At 41.7% G+C, this 14,906-nt stretch overlaps 1 protein-coding gene across 5 annotated transcripts in view; it reads left to right on the top strand.

Moving 5' to 3' along the window:
• RASSF8 (Ras association domain family member 8) overlaps window positions 1-14,906 on the top strand; it is a 75,777-nt gene that overhangs the window by 19,675 nt on the left and 41,196 nt on the right. For 3 of the 5 annotated variants that reach the window (XM_040061662.1, XM_040061661.1, XM_040061656.1), the window contains exon 1: window positions 8,149-8,234. The exons of the other annotated variants lie outside the window; for them this stretch is intronic. The gene's annotated coding sequence lies outside the window, so the exon portion shown is untranslated. Of the gene's footprint in view, window positions 1-8,148; window positions 8,235-14,906 lie in introns of those variants that run through there. 5 annotated transcript variants of the gene reach the window in all.

The raw sequence follows: 14,906 nt of genomic DNA, 5'->3' as shown, positions 1-14,906 counted from the left end.
GAAAAAGCCAGAAATTAACATAATTAAATAATTCTGATGCTACCTGTAAAGCCAAGAAATCTTATTTGTTTGTATTAAAATTTTTGCCTTATGTTTGAAAGGTGCTACCATGATGATTATTTGGCAACGACTTCTGTTCTCTGTTCCAGCAATTAGTAAGTCTAAAACCTAAAGACAAGTTCTAAAAAAGTACATGTGCAAGGTAATAAACCTTAGGGAGAACGTTCCCAAACTACCTGCAGCTAATTGCAAGAACGTCAAGTAATCCAATGGAGCTTCTAATCTTTGAAATGTTACTTGAGGAGGTGCTTTAACATGCAGAAATCCTTTTGTTGTGCTGGTGTTTGTGATCTTGTACATTAATTTAAATGGAGAAATATGAAAACGTGAATGAAACTTCAGCACAGCTTCTCTTCCTGTGTCATGGGTGTCATTTAAAGGATCATCACAGGATATCTGTGTGCCCAGCTGGGCAATTACTCAGCTGCTTGTTTCATGCCTGGTGCTCAGTTCTCCTCTAATTACTTTACTTTCTCACCACTTATATAGTCACAGATTTAAAGGAAAAAAAACTAAAAATTAGTAATAATTGAGAAGATGAGTATTAGTGTGTGAAAGCCTTGTGTGATGGAAGTGTGTCATTACTAACTCAAAATCCTGTGAGGTTCTTTTCACAGGTGGGAGTTGCCTTATGTTGATCTCAGTGAAAATGGTTTTCTGTCCATGCAGTTAGAGCACAAGAGATTGTTTACCAGGGATTTTGTCACCTAGGCATTCTTCAGTGTGTGTAGAAAGCCAAGGTGCAGGTAAACAACTTCAGAAATACAGAAAGGCTGAACTGCTGTCCACCCTCATGTAATGTGTGTGGATAATAGACATAAAAAATAATCACGTATAAACAAGTAAATAACAAAATCTGGTTTTTTGGTGCTAGTAGTCAGTTGTTGATTGCTGCAAGGGGCTCCTTCTCCCACCCAGAATCTCGGAGCTGAGATTCTCATTCACGTCATTCTTGGATGCAGTTTGCTCACCAATAGTTATTCTCCTTCCATTTATACTCCTTGTTTTTAGAATCCTTGTTTTTAGAAGGCTCAAGGAGTTATGTTGTAATTGAATTACTGTAAAGAGTGTTCTGATCCATTATCTAGCACACACTCAGTCCTGGTCAAGTGGCTTTTAAAGGCATTAAAAAATAACCTAATTAGTACTCAGAATATATGTGTTTTCCCCAGGATCATTGTTTAAGGATGGAAAAAAACCAGCAGCATGTCACAGTCTTGTGTTGTAACACAGCTGAGTGAAAAGGGAAGCAGGATGCTCTGGGTCACAGACACTTGGCCATTCTATCCATAAAACAGGTATGGGCTTGTACTTGAGTGTAACTGATTTCACTTTTGTGAGGGCTTCATGTTACTGTGCTGTGAGCAAAAGCAGACAAAGCCACTTCTCTCATGCCTCTCAAACCCACAGGGATATTGGTAGGGGAGATCTGCAGTTATGTTTGCTTCCAGAAGAAGATGGGGACTTCTAACTCTTGACTTGGAGGAGATGAAGAGCTCCCCTTGCTGATGACACCACCACCTAGGGTTAAAAAAAACTGGTTTTGCCTTGTGACTTAGCTCTAAATGTTTTATTTCTAGGGTTTATGTAGACCATAAACCAAGCTATAAAAATAGCTTTTGTCCTTTCAACTAATATGCATAAGAAGTCAATTCTGAAGTCCTTAGAATAGTAATTATGGTTGGTTTATGAGCATATGTCTTAAACTGATGGCTTTCCCCTGCACCCCTGTGACAGTGCACGCTTGAGCATAATTCCAGGTTTATTTTAGGCAGTATGTATTTAATTAATGTGGTTGGCTGAACAGAATCAAGCTCTATGCTGCAAATGATTATTCTTTTCTGTAGTCTAAACAGAAATTTGAGATATTGTGTCCCACTTTGATTTGAATGTGAAACATTCTCGGAGCTTAACAGTGGTGTCAAGCCATTGCTTAGTCTGTTGTTTACCTTCATATGGTGTATAAAAATGGAATTTTCTCTTCTGTAACTGCATTGTAACTTGCCTTTTGGGGTGTTTGGTATCTGCTTTGATTTGGTGCAGCCATGCTGGTTCTGTACTTAGATATGCATCTATTGTAGCTCTGAACTGGGTTGCACGTGGGTTACTTCTTGCTGCTGCAAATGGAGATAAAGGATGAGATCTTCCCCTTCTTACAGCAACAGCAGCTGAAATAGTCTGAATGATGGTGAACAGATTTTAAGAAGAAATTGTTCCCTGTGCAGGTGGTGAGGCCCTGGCACAGGTTGCCCAGAGAAGCTGTGGCTGCCCTTGGATCCCTGGAAATGTCCAGGGCCAGGCTGGACAGTGGAATGGTTTGAAGCAAGATGATTTCTGGGGTCCCTTCCAACCCAAACCACTTGAATTCTGATTGATGTGGTGTACCACAGGCACCCCTCTCATGCTTTTCAGGTTGGTTTTGGGTGAGGCTTTTTGTAGCTGTGCATTACTGCTGTGACTTTAGAGCACCACCTGTTCTGCGTTATACTTACGAGGAGCTTTCTGAACTCTCCATTCAGTCTAATTTCTGCTTCTTTTTGGATTTAAAAAAATGCACAAGAGAAGTTTATTTTCCAAATACACAGCTTTGTTTTGATGTATGACCTTTCAGTTCTAAATGGTGCAATGAAAGCAATTATTTGCATGGGGAAGTGGTGGTCTGGGTGTGTTTTACCCTTCAGGATTCCCTGTGGGGCTTCCATCTACACCTCAGACTCCATCTGTGGCAAAGCTGCTGCTGTGGGCAAGGGCTTTTCTAGGACATAGGGTGCTGCAATGTTAAATATTATTGCATTTAAATTATATTTTTGTTTCAGCTATGCAATAATATCCAATGTACGAGACACTCTTTACAGTCAAGTGACAGGAGTCTTGCCTTTACTGCATTAGTCAAGTAATGTAAGCCAATTTCACTTAATGTTGGGTAGGAAACAAGCTTGAAATGGAATAACTTTTAAGTTGGATTGCTACCAGCTTGCTACACTGGCAGAGGTTAAATAATTATTTGTCTGTTAATGGCAAACTGTCAAGAAAATGCTGATTCTGATTTTAATGCAATTCCAAAACTTATTTATTAAGAATTGCATAACAGCATATTGGGATAATAACATTGCGGCTTTGGAGGCTTCACTCTAAAAACTGATTTTCAGGTTTTTTATTGTGTTTCCAAGAATGAAACAAAGAATATGGGTTTGTGTTATATGATGGGGTTTTTTATTGTGAATATGATAGCTTGGTGAAATGTCTTACTTGTGTGCCTGCTTTTTTTATTATAATGAGTTCTTTAGGAGGTGTTCAAACCAATGTTTTTGCCCTATCTTATATCCATCTTAAAAATATTTTGTGTAGTAAAGAAATAATTTCTTTGTGATGCCAGGTCACTTTTAGTAAAATTTAGTAATTGTTCTCATATGGGATACTATGTCCTATGCAAAGTATGTGCTTTTCTACATCAAATTAATTTCAAGGGCGAGAAGGACAAAAATGACTGAAATAAATTGCAGAGAAATAAGATTTCTATTTTCAAATAATAGTAATAAAAAAATGTACTTTCTAAAATGTAACTGAGAAAAATGAACAACAAGAGTGTCTGGTTGGATTAATGTTGGTGGAGTTTGATAATTTTGTTCCTCTGCTACGCATCAAATATAGATAACTCTTGTTACTCCTAATCCTCATCACTGTTGGGCATGGCTTTAAAAAATTTAGCTGCATCCTCTGAGGTTCTGTGCTAATTAAACTTTCATTCATTTTCTGAAACAAAAAAAGGTAGTGTTTCACTCTGCTCTTGCCTTCTGCAGAGAAGGCACCATGAGCATTGGTGCATCCAGTGCCTGGGAATGTGGCACTCCTGGGCCGTTTGCTGAACATCTGGATTCCCAAAGCCTCTCTCCATCACTTGCAAAGTTGTTCAGGTTGTATAACGCTCTTTTGGTCCTGCTGAACTCCTGCTCTGGCTGTTGGGAACTCTCCCATTTTCCTGGTGAATGAATGCCTGAAGAGCAAAGTTTCTACCACCAGCACAGTGGGGTGACGAGATGTTAATTCCTGAAGCAGCACATTCTTCTTGTGCTGGATAAATCTTTTTAAGGTTTGGTTCATAGTGTGGCCGCACTGGGGATTTTTGGTGTGTGTGGGGAGGGGGTCAGCTATTAGATTTTTCTAGATTTAGATTTTTCTATCAGTTCTAGCAGGCTGTTACTCGTGGTCAGGGAAGGCTTGCTCCTGAAAATGCTATTAGGAGCCTGAGATAAGCAGTGAGTGAGCCGTGTTTGGTTCCTGTGTAGCACATCAGTGATAGTCTTTGTTGCTTTGTTTCATGTTGGTTTTTCCCCTTGTTTCTGAATGCCTCCTGTGAATGTTCGAAAAATCTGATGGAATGCTTTGCCGACCACATTGTTGTAGTCCTTTTGCCAGAATTACTAACTTTCCTGTGATAATCATGTACATACAGAATTATTTTAAAACTGCTTACCTGGCCTCTACATCTCTTCTTTTCCTTGGTGCCTCGCAGACGTGGACTAACACAAAGAACAAGGAGCTATATTTTTCCTGAAAGAAATCTGGCGAAGGAAAGTTGTACTAACCTAAAACTGGTAGATTTTTGGGAGCAAAATAGGGTTTTGGTGACAAGTTAGAAGTGCTTGTGCCTGGCACTGTTACCCGCTTGGGGCAAGTCAAGATTAGGCCCTCATAACCAGTTTGTAGAACATTGTTTTGTTTATAGAGCTCCAGGAGTTACCTAATTAGCAGTAGTTTCTGTTGGAATCTCTGGTATTGGAAATACAGAGAGGTCTAAACACAGTAGGGAGTCGGTGCTGTGGCAGAGAACCAGTCTACGCTATAGAATTTTTTAGCTGTAATCGATCAGGTGAAAAATGAATTATTTTTTGAGCTTCTGTCAGCAAAGAGGGTTCTCAGTCACTGCAGCTGAATTTAATATTGTGTGCAACTGGTGTATTAAGTTGTAAAGAGTGCTGTAGGTTGATACTTTTTATGAAGCTGAATAAAACTTTCATTGCTATAGATGTCTCATCCAGCTGAAGAGACTGCCTGAACTCAGATGTTGTCCAATGATTATAAGGGGCAATGTCTAGTAAAAATGTTTGAATGTGGCTTTTAACTCAAAAAATTAAGGCGTTGTTAATGTATTGAGAAGTGGCCCATTTTCTCACCATAAAGTAGGATTTTCACTTAGTATTTGGCTAATCTTAGAAACTATGTAAACATCCTTTAAAGCTTTTGATCGTTTTAACGCATAACTATGCTAAGTCAACTGAGTTGGTGTGTTCTTAACATAAGACTTAAGGATTAATATTAATAACTGAGTGTTCTTTGTGTTGTGTTTCACAAAGCATTAATTCAAAGAGTAAGCTGTGCAGACTGCACTTGATGGTGCAGCAAGAAAGCACACAATAGAAGGAATACAAATGCAGACCTTGCGGTGATATTTATTTCTGCCCAGTGGAATTTTAGGTGCCTTTATGGCATTTCCATAAGGAAATATTTGCCTACTTAAGGGCATCATTGAGGCACTTTGAGGTAATTACTGGTTTGTTCTGATTTCTCTGGAGGTGGAATTGTTGTGTGTCCTTGTGGGAATTAGCAAAGGGATGAACAAACTAGGCAATTTCGTGTCTTGAGTAAATACAGGAAACTTAGTGAGGATTTTCTTGTTCAGCTCCCAGCTATCCTGGGATATCCCTTATCCATGGGACAAGTACTCCCAAGATATGAACTTTTTTGTTCAGGTGATTTCATCACTTGTTATCTTCTGAGCCTTTCATTAAGTGGTGTGAAACATAAAGGAGAAAAATAGATGTTTCCATTAAATAATTTTCGGAGAGGTAGGGCTGTCCCATGGGTTTGTGATGGGCTTTGGTTGCTGTGCAAGTCTTTTGCTCCCAGTTTGGTTGTTGCTGTGTCTCAGCTCTCAGGTGTTGTTGTGTACCCACCTGCTGTTTGGATGTAGTAGCAAGAGTATTTTTAAATGAGTTGGCATTAGACTTTTTATAGAAACAAGCTGTGCATCTCTTAGCCTCCAAAAGCCTTCTAACACTGTTAGTCTTTGTCATTTTCAAAGAAGGTCAAAACATTCTATTCAGCCTCTTTGTTGTATTTGCAGTTTCAAAAGCTGTTTCATTGATTGTGAGTGTTAGTTTCAGGCAATATTTACGCTTTGCTATGGACTGTTTTGTAAGTTTTCGTGTGTAGGTGGATTCCCTTTGCCGCAGGGAAGAAGCTATCCTAACTAAGGCTTTAATTAGCTGTTTCTTGGTTTTCACTGAAATTCTGGAAATTGAAGGTGTGAGAGCTCATCAGAATTGGTGTAATTTGGATGGGATCTGAGTCAGTGTTAAGTAAAACCATCTCCAAATTCCAGCACAGGGAGCTGCTGGAGCCAGGCCAGAGCAGGGACACCAAGGGCAGCACAGGGATGGAGCAGCTCTGCTGGGAGGAAAGGCTGAGGGAATTGGGATGGTTCAGCCTGGAGAGGAGAAGGCTTTGGGGTGACCTCACTGTGGCCTTGCAGTGCCTGAAGGGAGCCCACAGGAAAGATGGAGAGAGACTCTTGACAAGGGCCTGGAGTGACAGGACAAGGGGCAATGGCTTCACACTGACAGAGAGGAGGAGATTTAGATGGGATATGAGGAAGAAATTGTCCCCTGTGAGGGTGCTGAGGCCCTGGCAGAGGCTGCCCAGAGCAGCTGTGGCTGCCCCATCCCTGGCAGTGTCCAAGGCCAGGCTGGATGGGCTCTGAGCAAGCTGGGACAGTGGAAGCTGTCCCTGCCTGTGGCAGGGGGCTGGGCTGGGATGATACTCAGCATCCTTTCCATTCCAGGCTGTTCTGTAATTCTGAGTATTATATTTGTAATGTCTTTTAACAAAATGTTTGTGGTTTTGTGAACAACTAGGTTTGGGGGGGAGGAGAACTTATAAAATTGTGTCTAGATGTAGTTGAAAGAAGAGCTTTGATAAAAACACATTGAAAAATGGCCAAGTCATCAAAAGAACCAGACTTGCTGTTGTTTATCAGCAGGCCAGGGCAGCCTATTTTTTTGGCCACTTGGCTTCAGGTCTCCCTTGACTGAGCAGGACTCTGAAAGGTATCAGTACATCTTTACAACATGTTGGTCTTGTGTGTTTGCAGCTCTCTGGCTTTGAACTGCAGAAGTCTGGACCTCCTACATGTTGTTACAGTGCATGGGATCTTTTCAAAGGGAATTTTGGGGTTTGCTGGCCACTGCTCCAAACTGAGAGTTCCACAGAAGTCTGAGAACAGTGTAACAGACACGATGGGCTTTATTGCTGCTTTTCCCTATCTTGATTCCTTTCCTGTTTTTTCTGCTAATGGCAGCAGGATGTCAGTCTTGCTTTTGAACTCTGGAGAAATCTTTTTGTTCTGTCTGGCTTGTGTTGAGCACTTAATTTAATGAGGTAATGAGTCTGACAGTCCCCAACCAAAACCAAGCAAACAAACAAAAAAGTAAATAAGTAACTGGTTGCTCAACTTTAAGGAAGGGTCTGAATAAAATGTTGATTTCTGCCTTGGTCTGTCTCTGGGGTTAATGTGAGGACTTCGTTACTCAGTTAGGAAAACTTAAAAAATAAAGGATTCCCTGCTTTGAAGATCTTGTGAAGAAAAAGCTTTGGGAATATGAAGATTTTTCTCTCATTCCACTGTTCCAGTGCTTGGGGAGTCTGGTTATCTAGAATCACAGACCGGTTTGGGTTGGAAGAGAGCTTTAAGATCATTTTGGTCTAAACTCCCTGCCATAGGCAGGGTTGCCACTAAGCTTTATTGTGTTTATTTTCACTTTGCTCTATAAGGTGTTTTTAACCAGCCCATTATCTTCTTTGTTGTGACAAACATTTTTGTGGTTACTTCCCTTTTTTTTTTGTTTGACCTAGTAGACTTGAGCAGTCGTCTATTAAAGTAGCTTTTCCTTGTCTCCCATCCCATACCTTGCATCTCACCCCCCAAAATATACCTTTCTCAGAGAATTCAAGTACTGACTGATAGGGGTCATGTATATATAAGAAAACTTGATTTAAATGTTTACATTAAAATTAATTATTTACGTTTAGGAACCCCGTTGGTATGAGATGTGAGGAGGTTGATTTAACAGTGACAGCACCAGCCTGTGCCATAAGCTGAACAGTAGAACTGGACGGTAAAGTGATGCTTTCTTCTTGATTATCAGAGACCTTTTAAGTGTTGAGTTGTGTTGCTAATGACAAAAATTAAGTTTTGTAGTAGATGAAGCAAGAACTTGTTATGTACCTATATACTGCCAAATAAATAAGTAAATTTCCAAGATTTTAATGGCATAAATTGCATTTCCTGGTAGCTGCTGATGAGTTGGCCCTTGTGTCTCCCAGGTGCTAATTAACTACCGGTAAGTGTCCAACTAGAGATTGTAATTAGTTCTGAAACTGCTGTGCCTTGATCACTTTCTAGAGGGTATTTTCTAAGTTAAAGTCTCAAGAGAGACAAATGCTGTGGCTTTACTTCCTGCTGTTTGGGAAGGAGGCAGTGGATTGCCACAGAGAAATTAACTTTTCTCTCACACATTTGCCTTACACTTGCACCTGTGTGAGGTCCAAGTGTACTTGGAATTTGTCACACAGAGGGTTGATTAAATTTCCTTGGACAGAGTGCAGTAAATCCAGCAAAAATCAGCTCTGTGTTTGTCTTCCACTGACTCACGGGTAATTGCAAGGAAAGAAAAAGGATGTTTGGCATCTCTTGACTACATAATGAAGTGAGAGATTAAAGCTCCACATGAAAAGAAATCCATGATTATATAATAGCAGTAGCTGCTGTAAGGTGTTTTTTTTTCTTTGGTTAGTAACTGAGAAATGGTGTATTATAATCCCAATAATATTTCCTCACACATTCTGGGAGGGGAACACGATGGCACAGGGCAGGGATGTTTGGTGAAGGACTGGTAGAGGGTACTCATCTCCCCCAAGGACAAATGCTCGTGGAGGAAGCTGGAAATCTGCAAGCTTTCAGGCCTGGCCTTGCTCTCCGCAGGTGCCATCTGTGACTGTTTTTTACAGCCATGAAATACATAACAGCTGCACATTTCGGTATTTTACCTCTTATTAACCGGTGTGTGCTTTCAGTTAAAGACATTTGAAGTTCATTAGGTGGAAGCTATTTGCAGACACAAGTTATCTGGAAGAAATTATTGCTTAACAAACTTACTGTATTATTCTTATACTGAAATTGAGTTACTTTCGGGGTGTTTCACCATAAACAAGAGAATGACATGTTGTCCACTTTTCCATATTTCACATACATTAATGACGTTTTTTTCATTACATCATCTCAAATAAAGATCTCTTAATGTATTGATGATAATATGAAGTCTCTTTGGCCCTTGAGCACTTTAACTTTGCCTTGTATACGGAGACAGAACCAAGAGGTGGGGTTTTGATTGCTCTCCTGAGTGAAAGTGGTTTGTCTTGGTGATGTCCTTTCCTTCTGGATGAGCACTGGCATGGCCGGGGGAATTCACTGGCTCTTTTTATCTTCTCAGCAGTGTAGTTTTGTTGCCTCGTGCATATTGCTGGACTCCTTGTGAGCTTCTGGCTCTTACAGATGTGGATTTGATTCCGTACCCAGTTCACTCAGAACTGAGGGGTGCCACGTGGGCCAGCAAGAAATAGAGCAGGCAGGAAGAAGGGTACAGTTCAGAATTCTGCTTTCAAGTGTCAGTGGAGCTGTGTGCTTTGGAAACGGGGAGAAGATGAGTTTGTGGAATCAAATGGAAGGCTGCAGCAGTGCACTGCCTGCAGGGTGGCAGTCACAAAAGAGAGCACTGCAGGCCTTTGGAACAGGGGCTGGATTTCTCTGTCACCTGCTAGGTTTTGCTGCTGCTGAGGGCACTGTCTTAAGTGCTTTGCTTTGTCCTGTGCAGTTCTAAGAAGTCTGGAATCGGGGTTATTAGCAGTGGGTTATGACTCCTTGCCAAGAAAAGGGTAATTGAAGTTAACCTTTAAACCCTCTGGAAAATCACTGGTTTGGGTGAGAGCTGTCTTGTATTGAAAGGGTTATTTGGAAATGTAGAGCAATGTTGAATGTTCTGTTGAGGTTACAGACAGAACTGGTTTGACACTGGATATTTTTGCTGGCTTGGGTTAATCCTAAACTGAACCACTTTGAGTTTACAAACAGTGACGGTTTAATCCTGATATCTTAATTATTTTATGCTCCTGATGTGGGCTCTCTGCAAACTAACCTACCTTGGTGCTCATACAAAACCAGGCTAACTCATCACACAAAGGGATGCTGTGTGAACAACCCAGAGAGGAAGAGAAGAAGGTTTTTACTTGCAAAGATAGCAACAGTCTTTCATTATTTTCAAAAATAGAACAGGCTCTCAAGAATTGCCTATAAATTGATATGGTGTGGAAATGGAAATTGTAATTGTCTGGCAGTGCCTAGAAAGTGGAGCATTGTTTACTCAGGAATTGTAACATTAACTGTGAGAAAACTGGAGGATTCTGGCTGTACTGCAGTCTGCATGGTGAACCACTGCTGCTTGGTGAGCCACTGCTTTGCCACCAGCGTAGTCATTCTGCTGGCAGGGACACCTGCTCAATGGTAAAGGAATCATAAAATCTCAATAGCCTGGGTTGGAAGGGACTGTAAAGCTTATCCTGTCCCGACCCCCTGCCATGGGTAGGGACACCTTCCACTATCCCAGGTTGCTCAGAGTCCCATCCAGCCTGGCCTTGGACACTTCCAGGGATGGGGCAGCCACAGCTCTTCTGGAAAGGGAGATTAGGGTTTATTTTTCATTAGTTCTACATGGTTTTAACTACCACAAATGGAAATCACCCAGAGTCTTATTCCATTATTTGTTTTCAGTTACTGTTAGATAGACTTATCCTCAAGGAAAGAAATGAAAGCAAATGGCACGTCATTGTACTTCTATTTTTATGTGCTACCCCCTTCTGTGTTGCCTAAATACCTGGATGACTTTGCCAACTGTGCTTTTTCAGAGATGTGCATGCTTAATGACATACATGTTTTAACTTGAATGGTTCCTTTAAAATGCCTTCCTGTAGTTCTAACCACTAGGATTAATAACAAGAGCTAACCTCCAATGCAGACGGGTCAGTGGGGGTGTGGGCAGCCAGGCGTAATCCTGATTTCTGCTAAATGCTGCTTCACTGTATTACTCAGTCTCTTGCTCTTTTTCTTTCAATATGCTTTCTCATACATGCTTTTCTGAGAACCAGGGCAAGATACTTAGTCATAGGTAGGTATGGCAAGAGTTTGCTGTGTTTGAAGAACTAGTAGTCAAGTGTGAAATTGTGCAGGTAAGGCAGGAATGTAAAGTGATGAAGCTGCTCTCTGTAAATCAGAGGGCAGGCTTGGGTTGACTGTGAGTGAAAAAGAAGTTTTCACCAGCAAAGCGAATTCTTGCCATGACTTTGTTCTGTTGGATAATGGCCTTGTCAAGTGAGCCTGACTGTGTGGAACCACAGCAGTGTGGCCTGGGCAGTGTTTTGGGGAGGGAATCCTTGGTGTGGCCTGGGCAGTGTTTTGGGGAGGGAATCCTTGGTGTGGCCTGGGCAGAGTTTTGGGGAGGGAATCCTTGGTGTGGCCTGGGCAGTGTTTTGGGAAGGAATCCTTGGTGTGGCCTGGGCAGTGTTTTGGGAAGGAGTCCTCTGATCAGCAGCTTGTTGGAACCATGGTGCTTCCAGGGATGGAGGAAGAAGCAGAGGAAAGCATTCCTCCTGTCAGTGAGTGTGACACCTCAGTGCTCCTGTGTGGAAAAAAATGAAGTAGTGAAGTGTTGCTGACAAGAAGAGAAACTCCTGGTTTCTGTGCAGTCCTCCTGGTGTTTTCCAGGTGCAGCCGCGGGGATGAAGGAGTAGAGTAGGACGTGCAGGTGAATCTGTGGGTGAGTTGTGATGGTTCTCTGCTGTTCTCTTTTCATCCTGGAGTAATGGCTCCCTGGGCTTTAATCACAGGGCTTGCAAAACAAAGTGTTAGTTTGGAGAAAGAGAAAGCAGCGCTCTCTGCCTGTGGATATTCTGCTCTGATGTCCTCTGAGCTCATGTGCCGAGACTCTCTTGGCTGTGTTGTTTACACAAAAAGAAAATACATCACTTCAAGTGTTCTTCTTTCTTGTTTCTCAACAACTGGAACTCTGAAGGCTTAGAAATGTATTAAATGAATTCAAGCCTCTTGTTCCTGAAAAGCAAATGCCCTTCACGTACTTGCAAGGAGACAAATGACAGGCAGAACTCTGGAGATTTCAGTCAAGACTTGTCTTTTGCATCAAGCCGCTTTATAGCTTTAGTTTCATTCTTCTTGGTTTATGTGTCAACATGTTTCTTTGTAGCACTTGCTTTTCAACACCACAGTAGAGCTTAAAGAACTAGGACACAATGTTGTGAGCAAATAAGGAGTAGTTTAGGGCTGAATTTGAAGATAAGCAGTTATTTTCTCTTCCGGAGGATAGCTAAATAGCGGTAACAAAGAAGCACCTTCTTTTCTGAGATGTAAATGGTGTTGCTCCTGATCACACAGGGTATGGGACTTTATGGTGCAGTGAATTCCAGGCTAGACAAGTCCTCCCTCAGTTCTATTTGAGGTCTTGGGTTGCTCAGGGAAGAGAGACAATAAATGTTTTGGATCTTACAACTGGCCACCTTCAGCAGTCTAGTGAGGACATGAACATGTGGCTGCAGTCAGTGAAGACGTGAAGAGCTTGATGCTCTTTATAGTCTCCTAATAATGTGTCTTGCTTCCAGTCTGGACCAGTTTTGTCCCTGTAGGTAAAAGCAGTAGCCAAAGCAGGGCGATACCCATCCTGCTAATTTGGGAGCACATGCTGTGAATGAACAGGGTCAGAAAGGGCAGAAGAGTAAGCTGGCAGGAGGGAGAACTGCCTTCTCCTCCCCAGTGGTGTGCCCCTAAATTGTCTTGTCAGCATTCTGTTTTCACACCTGATGTGAAGACACTGTCTTATATCTGCAGAGCTTCATACCTCGGGCTTGTTAATGAGACTCCAAGCCAGGATGCTGCCTGTTCTGACTGACTTGAGACAGGCAAGCTCTCCTCTTCCTAGAAGCCAAACGGCAATCCCAGGTTTATTTCTACAAAGGTTATTATATAGCTGCTGAAGGATGACTTCTGATTACCAGTGATGAGAAGATAATTGGGACCATCTGCCCCAGGTGTGGTAAAAGGCCTCCCTAGCTGGCAGCACCTGATCCTCCTCACCGCCCTCTCCAAAGCAAACATACCTTTCATCACTACCTCAAGGCATCCACAGATCCGTACTTCGGATATGATGCTGTATCTTTCTAGGCTGTGGCCTCAAGGCTAATAATTCATTGTGGTGTAGGCTCCAAGTAGTATCTGCAGTCTTTCAGAGTTGTCACTGCCTTGATAGGAGCAGAAGCTAGCATCTTGTATCTCCCATTATCTGCAAGAACTGACTGAAATGTTCCGACCTTGTTGACATTACGGATGTGTCTCCTTTGGGATAGTGACTCAAACTTTCTAAGCTATTCTTTCTGTATTTTTTTTTTTTTCTGCTTTGTGGCTAATTGTTACTTAATTCAACAGACAGAAAGGGATGTAATTTCCAAGATTTCCTGCTTTTAATCAAGAATGCTGCTTTCCTGTAGTTAAAAAACTGCAAACACCACCTCCCCCCCCACCAAAAAATCCACCCCAAGTTTTGAAAAGTGAAATTCGCACCATTTTTTAATGCTCTTTCTCTGTAAGGTCTTTGTCAGTGTCATAAAGTGCTTTGTGTTTCCTGAACTTCATTTAAACAGAGGGTTGTTTTTGTTCACATGAATTGAGGAACAGTTTTGATCATCCAGTAAGCTGTGCACCACCTGTGAAGAATATAAAATATGATTTAAGGTGAAAAGATTTGTTACCATGCCAGTCTTGTTTTCCTTCCATGTGAGTGGAAGGGTCACAGTTGCTTTAGAAGTGTGTGACTGAAAGAGACCGCCTGAGTTGGAAAGTAATTTCTTGTTCTTCCCAATCCTCCTGCACTGCAGACTATTGACTAATAAAAGTTCAGTCAAAGAAGTTTTGGGAAAAGCCTCCATGGGAGCAGATCATCAGAACAGACAGTTTGCATTTCCAGCAGTCCCTCAAATGTATGTTTCGTTTGGTGAAAGAATGAACCTGGTTAGGTTTGGGTTTAGTATTCTTCTCCCTTCTTTCAGAGGAGTTGGGAGATCTTTCCACCTGCTGGAAAGGGAGTTTCCCACCTACAGGAGGTAGAAATCTTGCTGCTCTCTGTGTTTCCTCCCTCCCACCGAGTTCCCTGCATGTGCGGTGTCTATTTCCTCCTCATCTGAGATGCACATCATCACCAGCACCATTTTACCAGTGTAGAGGTACCAAAACAGATTGATTGTGTAGCAGGTTGGTCATCTTGGTTCACCTTAAAAAGAAACCTGACCTCTGGGGAAGTCCTTTTTTGTGGCGTCTCTTAAAATAAGCTCTTCCTTTGAGCTGTCTGGCATTTGCGTATGTGCATCTCCTCAGAGCCTTGTGGGAATAGGCTTTTAATGCCTCTCTTATTTTACCTACTTCTGTTAATTTTGTATTCTTTGTAACTTTTAGTTTTTTGAGACACCATGCCAGTGAACCTAGGCAGCAATTTATGCTGTGTGCCTGCTAAGATTCAATTGGGCTGGACTCCTTTCTTGTTGGTCTGACTGACTTCTCTCTATTCCTGTATCTTTGCATTTTATGTGAGGATCTCCTACAAGTACGAACTGGAACTGGGGCTGCAGTGTGAGAACAAAGACCACTTTAGTATTTTCCTTGGGACTTTCATAAAATA

This window comes from Hirundo rustica, chromosome 4 (assembly GCF_015227805.2).
Source record: "Hirundo rustica isolate bHirRus1 chromosome 4, bHirRus1.pri.v3, whole genome shotgun sequence".
Classification (NCBI taxonomy): Eukaryota; Metazoa; Chordata; class Aves; order Passeriformes; family Hirundinidae; genus Hirundo; species Hirundo rustica.
This window is presented reverse-complemented; position numbering and strand designations above follow the sequence as displayed.